The following is a 12,275-nucleotide window of genomic DNA, read 5'->3' on the forward strand; positions in this document are numbered from 1 at the left end:
TGACCCTATGGACATAGCCTGCCAGGCTCCTCTGTCCATGGGATTCTCCAGGCAAGAATACTGGAGTATATAGCCATTTCTTCCTCCAGGGATCTTCCCAACCCAGGGATCAAACCCATGTCTCCTGTGCCTCCTGCATTTCAGGCAGATTCTTCACCTACTGAGCCATTGGGGAAGCCCCTTCTGTTTACCTTGTAAATATACTAAAAACCACTAGGACTTCTCTGGTGATCCAGTGGCTAAGACTCCACTCTCCCAATGCAGCGGGCCTGGATTCAATCCCTGGTAAGGGAACTAGATCCTACACATCTCGTGCATGTTGCAACTAAAAGTTCGTGCATGCCCCAATTAAAACAAGATCCCACATGCCTCAAGGATGATTGACACTCCCACGTGCCACAGCTAAGACCTGATGCAGCCAAATAAATAAAAATTTTTTAAGTAAAAATAATAAATTTTAAAAACCACTGAATGCCCATGTTTAAAAGGTGAATTTTACAGTGTGAGAATTATGTCTTTAAAAAAAAGAAAAAGACAATGATTTTGGTGGAAGAGAGTCTAAGCCCTAGTCAGTGCCCTGAAATTCTTCTTCACAAACCGCAAGAGCCCTACAGCGACCTCAGAAAGCTCCAGACCTTAAAAGAAAAGTAGTCGACCACTGTTGAGGGCCAGGTATGGGGCCGGTGCTGGAATGGGCACCCCTGAGAAGCACAGACAGCCGTTGAGAGCACAGCCTGGGAATAACGCAAACCCACACTGAAATCCTCCCCCGACAAGTTACGATCTTCTGACCTTGGGCATATTCTTTAACTCTGAGTCTTAGTTTCCACGTCTGCAAAATGGCAGATGAACAGATTAACTATTTCACAAAGTTCTTGTGAAAATGAAATAAGACCACCAGGTAAATTTCCTGGCAGGGTGCTCATGCTCAGTCTCTTCAGTTGTATCCAGCTCTTTGTAACCCCATGGACTCTAGCCTGCCAGGCTCCTCTGTCCATGGGATTTCCCAGGCAAGAATACTGGAGTATGTTGCCATTCCCTTCTCTGGGGATCTTCCTGACCCAGGGATTGAATCCCCCACCTCCTGTGTCTCCAATATGGCAGGTTTATTATTGCTGAGCCATCACGGAAGCCCAGCAGGGCTCTAGACACACAGCAAAAGCTTAATACATGTTGGCCACTAAAAATCACTGAGCTCTCATTAAGTCCTACCAACCTCCCTAAGAGGCGAGAGTTACTATCCCCATTTTACAGATCTGCCTGTGTTCCCCTCTGAGGTTCAGGATATCTGGATAATTCCAGGGCTTACGGGGCATGCTCCTGGGCTGAGGGGCCAACGGAGAGGCTGCTGAAGACAAGCCAGGGAGAAGTGTCTGTGGCTGACTGAGACAGTGACAGGAAGAGAAAAGAACAGATGTGGAAGCATTGGAAGAGAACTTGACAGGCCTGGGTGACTCCCTGCTGCTGCTGCTAAGTCGCTTCAGTCATTTCCAACTCTGTGCGACCCCATAGATGGCAGCCCACCAGGCTCCCCCGTCCCTGGGATTCTCCAGGCAAGAACACTGGAGTGGGTTGCCATTTCCTTCTCCAATGCATGAAAGTGAAAAGTGAAAGTGAAGTCGCTCAGCCGTGTCCGACTCTTAGCGACCCCATGGACTGCAGCCTACTAGGCTCCTCCGTCCATGTGATTTTCCAGGCAAGAGTACTGGAGTGGGGTACCATTGCCTTCTCCAGGATGACTCCCTAGCTGGGGGCAAAGCAGAAGGTCTCATAAAGGATGACCAACCACCCCCAGGGTCTTGCTTGATGGTCAGTGGGGTGTTGGGGCTGGCTGGACCCAGAGTTGAGGGCCACAGTGGGATGAAGAGCCTAGAAAACCCAGGTCTATGGGAGAGCTTGGGGCTTGAGGCAGAGATATGGGGATCTCTATGGTGCTGGGGGGACGAGGCTGGGTCAGTGGATGCTCTGATGGGAGGAAGGGGCTCCTACAGGTAAGGAGAGACAGCAGGGCAGGGGCTAGAGAACTGGCCCCAGGGGACAGCTTCAGTTAAGAAGCCAGATGAACAAGAGGGACCCAAGGGAGCTGGGGAGACTCATTCAGAGGGGATGGAGCCCAGTCCAGGGGCTGCTGGGTCATGGAAAGCTCAAGAAGTCACAAAGGGAAGGGAGTCCAGGGGTACCCAGGGGGCTGAGAGGTGGGAAGGACAAATGTCCATTACAGCATCTCCAGGGGCAACTGGATCTACTGGGCACCAAAGAAGGGATTGAGGGTAGTGGTACAAATCTGCACAAGTGAAGAACACTATGATGGTGGGGAGATGAGGTGGGTATCCTAGGGAGGGGCTGGGGTTTTGTGTTCAAGATAGGGGAGCCCTGAGGAAAGATGCTGAAAAAGACAAGGGAGAGAAAGAGGGAGCCGCTACTGGCCAGCGCCCACAGGGGCCTCCTTGACCTTCCAGCAGAGATAGCACTTTCCTCCCTGAGACCCCACGGTGCTCTCCCCACCAATCCCACTGATCACCAGCATGGGTATCACTGTCTCTCCAGGTAGAACATCAGCAACTTGAGCTGTGGCATCTTCCAAGGTGCTTCTGCAGCCCCGGGGCTGGTATACAGGGAAGGGCAGAGTGCCAGGCAGGAAGGCCAGCAAGGGGCCAGACAGACAAGCTGGCTGAGACACATCTAGACAGACAAGCAACTGAAAAAAAAAAAAAAACAGCCACGGGGACAGGCAGACAAGGCCACCTAGATGTCTCGCCTTCCCCAGCTGCTGTCCCCACCCCCATGGCTGACACCGTCAGGCCTGGAGCACAGATTTAGCTCCAAATGCTGCCACAATCCCACTATTGGATTTGTAATCACAGGCTCCAATGTTCACGGGATAAATATACTAACAAACTAATTGTCTGTTAGCTCTGAGGTTGGAGCAATCAACACGTCCAGCGTGAGATATGGGCGGCTCGCCTGCTCGCGTTCAGGCCAACCCAAGGCCCGGGGCCCAGTGCCACGGGCACCGCGTGGACCCAGTCGGGCCCAGCCCGTCTTGGGCACAGAGGCCTGCACCTCAGGGCCGGGGGGTGGCGCGGGTGGGAGGGCCCCGTGCGCACTGGCACGTAGCCGTCGCTGCCCCTGCCTGCGCCTCAGCAGTGGCAGACATAAACTAACTTGGATCCTGGGGACCCCAGAGGAGCAGCAGGAACTGTTTGGTAGAGAATTATAGCTGTGGGTGAAATTAGATGTACTCTGAGCCCCAAGGCTGAGAGAAATAAAAAGCATTTTAAATGGAGTGTAGAATTCATATTCCTCAGTCACCTTCCAATAAATAAATCTTGTACCATTTTTTTTTCTGTAAACAGTGGTTACACTCAGCTTCTATTGTCTCCACATTCCATATGCCAATTGGCAAGGAGGGGCAGGGTCGTACTGGGGTGGGAAGGAAGAAACCAGGGTGTGCCTGAGGTTGGGGGGGCGGGGGCTGGAACCATGGTGGCTGCCCTGGAGGTGTCCTCAGCTTTAAGGAAGCGTGAGGAGTGTCTCCTGGTCATAGACCCACCCTGGACATCCCTCAGTGGATGCCCGAGGCGAGGGGCCTGAGCTGGAAATACCAGTGAACTGAACTGAAAGTGCTGAGACCCAGGGGCCCAGGGGTCCAGGGCCTTCAGTCATGGAGGACAGGGCAGCTCTCCGGGTCCCCTTCTCCTGGAAGATGAGCACTCTCTGCCGGGGCACTGGGTGGGGGAGGGCCCCGCTGGCCTGGCCACAGCAGCTTCTGTTGGTTCTGGTTTTCCAGGTGCAAAAACGACATCTCCTTGTGGCTAAAGATGCAGAAAACACAGAAAAATCACACAAAAGAAAAATATGAGCTGAAATCCTGGGGGTAGAGGGGAATCGCTGTTGGCATTTTGGTAATTCTCCTCCCAGACTTTGTTCAGTGTGTATATGCACCTAAATAAATATATGTTTTACAAGAAAGAAATAAGCTCTGTTTGTGAAGCACCCAGCGCATACCAGGTGATCGTCTAGGCATTTTGAATATATTATCTCTGATTCATACAATACAATACAATTCATACAAGCCCAAATTCATACAATAATCCTGCAAAAAAAAAAAAGACTTTGTATTAATGTGGGAGACCTGGGTGTGATCCCTGGCTTGGGAAGATCCCCTGGAGAAGGGAAAGGCTACCCACTCCAGTAATCTGGCCTGGAGAATTTCAAGGACTGTATAGTCCATGAGGTCACAAAGAGTCGGACATGACTGAGTGACTTTCACTTTTACTTTCTGTAGAATATTGATACTCAGTTCAGTTCAGTCACTCAGTTGTGTCCGACTCTTTGCAACTCCAGGGACCGCAGCACACCAGTCCTCCCTGTCCATCAGCAACTCCCGGAGATTACTCAGACTCATGTCCATTGAGTTGGTGATGCCATCCAACCATCTCATCTTCTGTCATCCCCTTCTCCTTCTGCCTTCAATCTTTCCAAACATCAGGGTCTTTTCAAATGAGTCAGCTCTTGGCATCAGGTGGCCAAAATATTGGAGTTTCAGCTTCAGCATCAGTCCTTCCAATGAACACCCAGGGCTGATCTCCTTCAGAATGGACTGGTTGGATCTCCTTGCAGTCCAGGGGACTCTCAAGAGTCTTCTCCCACACCACAGTTCAGAAGCATCCGTTCTTCGGCGCTCAGCCTTCTTCACAGTCTTGACACTAGAGAAACAATATTGGCTCTCGTTTACTTGGCACTTATTGTGCATCTGGCATGTTCTGCTGAGCACAGACCTGAATGATCTCATGTAATCCCCTCCCCAACCTTGGAAGGTGGGCCCCACTGTGATCCCTCACCCAAGGGAGGGGACTTGTCCAGGGCCACAAAGAAAGTGGGCAGTAGAGTCATGGCACAAAGCCAGATTGTCTCACACAGAACACACCCCCAACCAAAGCTTTGGTGCAGCCAAAGCCAGACTACAGTGGGCGCCCCCACCTTCTCCATCTGACCCATCTTCTTTCCCACTCACACTATCCCTTCTTCTTGAACCTGCAGGAATTGTCCATTTCCCAGGGTCAAAGGCTGCCCTGACCCTGCCAGTTCACAAACAGGAAAACAGCAAATAAAGCGGACAAAGAACATGGGTTTGGGCTCAGACAAACATGACTTCAGTCCCAGGTGGGCCACTTAATGAGCTGTGTGTCCTTGGGGATGTCACTGCCCCTCTCTGGGCCTTACAAGCCTAAGCTGGAAAATGGAGATACTAAGACTACTCACTCTACAGGGCTGTTGTGAAGACCAAATGAGATCATTACATGCAACTCTTCTCTGGTACATGCAAAGGGCTCCAAAATGTTAGCTACCTTTCAAGTTAAGAACAAGGCACTGAAAAAAAAATACCCAAAGAAATGATAAAAACAACAAAAAAGAAACAGAGAAAGAAAAAAGCCAGAACAACAAAATCAGGACACTAGGGCATGTATCCTGGCTTCTTCTCCTCTCTGTTCCCACTTTCTTCTCCGCCCTCTATTTAATTAGCTGCATGTACCCATTATACAGAAGGCTGGGGAGGAGTGACTGAAAGTCAGGGGCTGACCCCTAAGAAACAAAGAAAGAAAAACAAAAGCTGGCCCTTCGCAGAGCTCCTTCACACACACACACACACACACACACACACACGCAAATACACACACACACACACTCACTCACTGAGACTTTTCTGTTTGCTCCTGGGGCCAGTCCTCCCATCGCCCTATGACTCTTTTTTTTCCCACCAAGGGAGCAAATTTATATAGAAATTACACTTGGAGGTATGGGTTGGTGTTGTCTTTAATTGAAAAAATTCTCCACCCATGCAGGTCGAAGAGAGGCAAGGAAGGCTTGGGACCAAGCTCTGCCCCAGCTTCCCAAGATCTGGGGTCACTCGGTGGCACCTAGGGCAACAGCAGCCCAGGAGGCCTTCCTGGGCAAGGAGGGCAACAGAAGGATCTAGACAGAAGGACAGATCTAGACAAGGAGGTGGACTGTGGGCTGCACCCCTGGGTTCAGCAGCCACAAGATCAAATCCCAGGTCACTTACTGACTCCCTTGGAACTCTCAGCAAATCCATTCCTCTCTCTGGGCCTCAGCTTCCCGTCTGCAAGATGGGTATGATAACATTCCATTGGAACAGCAAAGGCTGTGCCCATGGGAATGAATGATGCAAATGAATGAATGAAGAGCAAGTGAATGGTTCCACGCCAAGCCCACAGCAGCATCTGACTCCACAGTGGCCAGGACTCCCTTCTTCCGAGGGCCCTTGGTCATTTATTTTTGGTTAATTAAATGGTAAGATTTCATGTCTGATTATTTACTGCCAGCCAGCTTCATTACCAGCTCCCCCATAAATCACAGCAGGGGAGCCGGGCTCCAGCTCCCTGCCCCCATGCCCACCTCCATCCCTGTACCCAAGTAGATCTGGGCTTTAGAGGACCCCAGAAGAGGGGGAGTTGTGACATGTTCTGTCCCAGAAGGCTGTACATAGACTCCTCCTGACCTGAAGGCATGCCACAGCCTCCTAACAAGCAGAGTCTCAGAAGGGACTTGTTCATTGCCAACAGCCACATCCAGAAGATTCGACCCTGGTAGGTCGCCGCTCCACACCCTTCACAAGTCAGAGCTCACTGCCATGATTAGACCCACTCTCACGGAGGAGGGTACCAAGACTGGTGGGGGCAGGAGCAAGATTAGAACCCAGGTCCGGCCCCAGGGTCTGTGCCCCAACCACCCTGCCTCAGTGACAGGGAAAGCACAGACTTCAGAGTCACACAGACCCAGATTCAGATCCCAGCTCTAATGTCTACACTTGTATGAGCTTGAGTACATGCCTTCACGTCTCTGGGCCTCTTTCCCTAGTTAGGAGGTGAGGACAGTTCCCACATGGGCATGGTGGGTGCTCTGGAAACGCTGAGTATAGGAAGACCCCAAGGGACAAAGGCACCTCAGTGTCCCTCTGCTCCAGCCTTTGCCACTGGACACGGGAGACAGGGAAGGGGGGTGGAGCAGAACAAAGGCAGCCAGCTCCCTTATCTGACCGTGACTCCAGGAGGTGGGCAGGGGCCACGCACCTGGTCCAAAGGCCCACCCCAACCACGGCAACAGCCACTCACAGAGTGAGTGCTCCGTTCATAGCTGCTGGGTGACTGAACAAATCAGTGAAGGAACAAACCAACAAATTGAAGACTAAATACAAGAGTGGATGAATGAATGAACAATCAAATGACAGACAAATATATGAAGGAACGAACAGAAGTCCAAAGAGTCACTGAACAAATGAATGAAACATTGGATGGAGGGAGGGATGGAGGGGAACATATGAGAGCAAACAAATGATCAGATGAACAACTAAGTGAATGAAAGAGTGAATAAACAGAAAGGAAGCGGGGGTTGAGGGGGGGAAGGAAAGAGGGAGGAGAGAGGGGAGGGAGGGGAAGACAAGGACAGGCAGTGAGAGCAGGCCTATGCACAGCAGCTCCCCCAAAACAGTGGGCCCCTGCCGGTCCCCCTCAGTCCCCGCCTCTGCATCACAGCCCAAGACAACCACAGCACAGCCTCCCCAGCAGGTCTAGAGCCCAGGGGGCCCCTCGCTGGCAGCCTTGAGAGCCGGCTGGGGGCAGATGGGCTTCGCCAAGCCCCCGGCCTCGTCTTTAACTATTACATTAAGCATCTGCTTTGCCATTCACGGCTCGGATAGCATTTTACCCCTGAGATATTTGATTTTATTACCTTCCAGGGAGAGGGCCAAGCAAGTGTTCTTATTGATTTGCACATTAAATATATTAGTAATAAAACAACATCTCCGTAAACCAATTGTAAAATCAATATTAATTGGTACCAAAATATCACAAGTAGTTGAATTACAATTAAGAGAGGGGGTGAGCCGGGCCTCAGGGCACAGGGTGCTGGGGACCCAGGAGTGAGAGGGGTCGGGGGGCCAGATGTCAGTGTCAGGCTGCCCTGGGTTCCTCTCTCTAAGCCTCAGTTTCCTCATCCACTCAGTGGGGATAATCCCTCTCACAGCCAACCTTTGGTGTGGACAAAATGAGGTCATGTGTGCGCAATGCCTGGCAGCAGCAGGTGCCTGAGAAACATTCTTCTCCCCCACTTGTCTTTGCCTCTGCTGTAGACAAGAGTAAGTCATTCCCACTATAGTAAGAACAGGCAGTATTGGCAGCGGTGGGGAGAGAGACAGGCATGTGGAGGGAAGAGAATAGCAGGAAAGGCAGGGAACTGTGAGGTGTATGCTAGTCTACGGGGATCTGGGACAACTTCCACAGGAAGTCACTTAAAACTAAGACCTGGGAGCTGGGAGAAGAGCTGAGGGAGGGCGCTCGGCACATTGAAGGGAGGCCAGGGGCCACGATGCTCTTTTTATTATTCAAATATGAAAAAGCATGCCAATCAGGGGCACAGCTAATCCCCTGCAAAGGTCTGAGGTGCTGGCATAGGAGTTTGGGGTGAGCAGGGGACCCTGGGTGCCAGGCTGGACCGGGCACTTCAAGTGACCCCTGAAGGCCAGGCAGGCCAGGCTGTGTTGGCTGCACCAGGATTGGGGTGCGTGTGTACTGGGGAGGTCTCTGCCTGCCAGGGCCAGATTCAGGGGCACTGGCTAACTCTCCCAGACCTGAAGGAAACCATCCCAAGGGTCATGGTAGAGTCACCACAACAGCCACAGAAGGGCCATTCTCTCTAGCCCCAGCCTATACCACTCACAGCCCCCCGTTCTCCCAAAGTGCCCGGGTGACCCCTGGAGCACTGCACATGGGCTCCAAGGACAAGTCCTCTTGGCTCCCTAGTCTGTGTACATAGGTATGTATGTATGTATGTTTTTGGTTGGTTGGTTGCTAAGCCTCCTCAGTAACAATCGCATTTGATCCTCATGACAGTCCTACAAGGAAACTTTGACCTTCACTCCTATTTAACAGATGAGAAAACTGAGGCTCAGAAAGAGGGAACTGCCCCAAGTGTACAGCCAGCAAGCCAGCAACCAAGATCTGACTCCTGAGCCCATGCTTCTCTCCTGCTCCTCATCCCCATGGGGACACTGAATCGGGTGGAGACCGCTCAGACATCTCAGCCACCAGCGCGTAACTCTGGCTGTGCTCCAAAATCCAGATAGGAGCCATAGTGCCCCTAGGGCCCTTCCTCCAGTACTGCGGACAACGGCCCTACCAGCAGCCCATGATGCTTTGGGTTTCCTTGGCTCTTTACAGATGGCAATAATGAGAATACAAATATTAATGTTGTTACATATAACTATTGATGAAGGGCCTTGCACCCTGCCAAAAACTTCACCTACGTTTTCTGATTTGATAGACTGCAGAGCATAAGGGTTCAATTTACATTTTCTGGTCAGAACCACTTCGGTTTAAATCAAATCTCAGCTCAGTCACTACTGATCATGCAACTGGATTGGTCAGCTATGGCCACAGAAATGCTGCATAACAAAGTACTTCAAAACGCAGTAACTTACAGTCATACATGTGTATTGCCACACTCATGGGTCTGCATGTTGGCCGTGGTTTAGGCAGTCAAAGCAGGGCTTGGCTAAGAGCCTCTGCTTCAGGCTGAGAGTCAGATTCAAGCCTGCTCTCTGGGTCTCTTTGCATTCTAAAACCAGCGTCTACACAGAGCATGTTCCCATGGAAATGACAGGAGAGTACGAGCCAAGTGGAACCAATCAGCACCTTCAAACCACTGCTCACGTCACATCCATAACATTGCACTGGCCACAATGAGTTACATGGCCAAGTTCAACATCAACAGGTCAGGGAAATACACCTCACCCATGCTGGGAGTGGAATCAAAGATCTGCTGAATAAGCACCCAAACTATCACAATAAACTTGGGCCTCTGTTTATTCATCTGTAAAATGGGGATATTACCAGTTTCTATCTTATTGAGTAGCTGGGTGGCATCACTGAGGTCATATATGCCATGGTCCCCAACCCTTTTGGCACCAGGGACCAGTTTCAAGGAAGACAATTTTTCCATGGACCTGGCTGAGGGATGGTTTCAGGATGATTCAAGTGTGTTAGACTTACTATGCTCTTCATTTCTATTATTACTACATTAGCTGCACCTCAGATCATCAGGCATTAGATCCGGAGGTTGGGAACCCCTGACGTACACAGAGCTCTTAGCACACTGCCTGCTATGTAGCAAGTTCCCAAAACAGGGTAGCTCTTATGAGTAGTAATGGTAACAATTCTCTCAGATTTGAAGCCAGAGATGGTGTCAACCCTTCTCCTACTCCAACACCCCCAGCCTACGTCATCCCACGGGCTTGGGGAGGTAACCTGTGCCATGTGTTCCAACCAGATTGCGCCACTGACACAGCCTCATCCTCCACGGACTCGGCCAGCGAAACCAAGGCCATGTGGGCAGTGACGCTTGTACTCGCCTAGTTTAAATCAGGCGCTGAATCAGCAGTAAAGCACTCAGATTGAGCACAGGACATCCCCTGGTCTAAGCCTTGGCCTCACCAAGCCTTCCAAGGACCAAGGCTTCCTCATGCTGCAGTGCTCTGTTCTCCGGCCCCAGGGTGTTGGCAGCCTCAGAGGGTGGAGGAAGCTGGTATCCTGGGTCCCCCACTTCATCTGGGCCATTTCCTGGCTGACTGACTGGCAGCCGGTCAAATGCTGTGTCCATGCCCAGAGCTCACCCCAGGAGACTCATGAGAGCCCTTCCCTGACCAGCTCCCACACAACCAGGCCAGGCTCGTTCAGTCTCACTACACACACCGCTTGGATCAACCATGACTCAAGGATTGGACACGTGTTCAAATCCTGCCTCCCTGCTCAGAAGGCAGGGACCAGGGCCAGGCTCGTTCAGTCTCACTACACACAGCGCTTGGATCAACCATGACTCAAGGATTGGACACGTGTTCAAATCCTGCCGCCCTGCTCAGAAGGCGGGACCAGGTCTGTCTTGTCACTGCTGGCCCCCAGCGCTGTGCCTGCAGGTGTGAACCGCCATGGCTGTGCTCAGGTATCCCTTGGTTACAAGAACACAGCCCTTACACCCTGAGGATGGGGAAAGGGGGACTGGTATTGCCAGGACCCTGAAGGTGGTGGGACAGGCAGCCGGACCCCACGAGGCAGCAGGGCCTCAACAGACGGGCACTGGTTCAGAGAACAAGCCTGCTCCCTGCCTTCACTTGGGCTTTCTGCTTCATTCTCCTCTCTCTGCGTGCCACCTGGCCTTAACCCTACCTACCCTCAGACACCCAACAGAAGCCGGCCATATTCTGTGACTCAAATGCAAACTTCCAGTTCCTGCAAAGAGACTCTGGTTGGCTCCAGATGCCAACACTCAGGAGTCCTCTGGCTCCATCACTGCCCAGGCCACCCCTGGGACCCAGAAGCACGTGTACATGCTCAGTCACTCAGTCATGTAAGAGTCTGTGTGACCCCGTGGACTGTAGCCCACCAGGCTCCTCTGTCCACGGGATTCTCCAGGCAAGAATACTGGAGTTTCCTACTTCAGAGGATCTTCCCAATCCAAGGATTGAACCCCGCATCTCCTGCATTGGCAGGTGGATTCTTTCCCACTGAGCCACTAGGGAAGTTCAGGGACTGAGGAGACCGATCTCAAAAGGGAGTGAGCTTAACAAACACCCAAAAGATGGCACCCCCTCAGCCTCAGAATCCTCTTTTGTGAAATGGGGTTGTTGTGAATGTCAAGTACTCTAGTAGAGAGCAATAATTCTTATTATTGTCACAGAAGCCAACAAGTCCCAGAGTTTCTCTGTGCCTGGCACTGTGCTGGGTCCTTTCGCTGCACCATCTGATTGAATCCTCAGAACAGTCCTTCGAGCTTGGTGCCTCCATTGCTGCCACTTTACAGAGAAAAATACTAGGGAAGTAAAGGACAAGGGATCGTGCAAGGTCACACAGGACTAGGATTCCAAAGTATGTGTCTCTGCCTCCCCAGGCCTGCATTTTCCCTCCCCACTTGGCTCCCTCTTTGCTAAGGTGGAGGTGGGAGCCGACCGACCCCAGGAGAGCCAATGAGAAAGCACTTTGCAAATGCCAGGAAGAGCCACGTTTGTCACACTTGTTGAGGACTCTCATCACCCAGACTCCTTATCACTCCAAGTAACTCCCGTTCTTGTACATTCTCCAGCTTCCCGTTCTCCTGGCTCCCCTCCGGTGGCTGCCTGCCTGGGCAGCACACACACTCGAAAAGCACCCATTTCTCAGAGCAAATGGCCACCACCTGCCTCAGTGGATGGCTCCTCACCCCCA

At 51.6% G+C, this 12,275-nt stretch overlaps 1 long non-coding RNA gene across 1 annotated transcript in view; it reads right to left on the bottom strand.

The window, feature by feature from the left end:
• Nucleotides 1-4,090: 4,090 nt before the first annotated feature.
• LOC138989952 (uncharacterized) overlaps nucleotides 4,091-12,275 on the bottom strand; it is a 20,676-nt gene continuing 12,491 nt past the window's right edge. The window contains exon 3 of the long non-coding RNA XR_011466143.1: nucleotides 4,091-4,709. This is a non-coding gene — a long non-coding RNA (uncharacterized lncRNA). The remainder of the gene's footprint in view (nucleotides 4,710-12,275) is intronic.

This window comes from Bos mutus, chromosome 11, assembly GCF_027580195.1.
Source record: "Bos mutus isolate GX-2022 chromosome 11, NWIPB_WYAK_1.1, whole genome shotgun sequence".
In the NCBI taxonomy this organism is placed as follows: Eukaryota; Metazoa; Chordata; class Mammalia; order Artiodactyla; family Bovidae; genus Bos; species Bos mutus.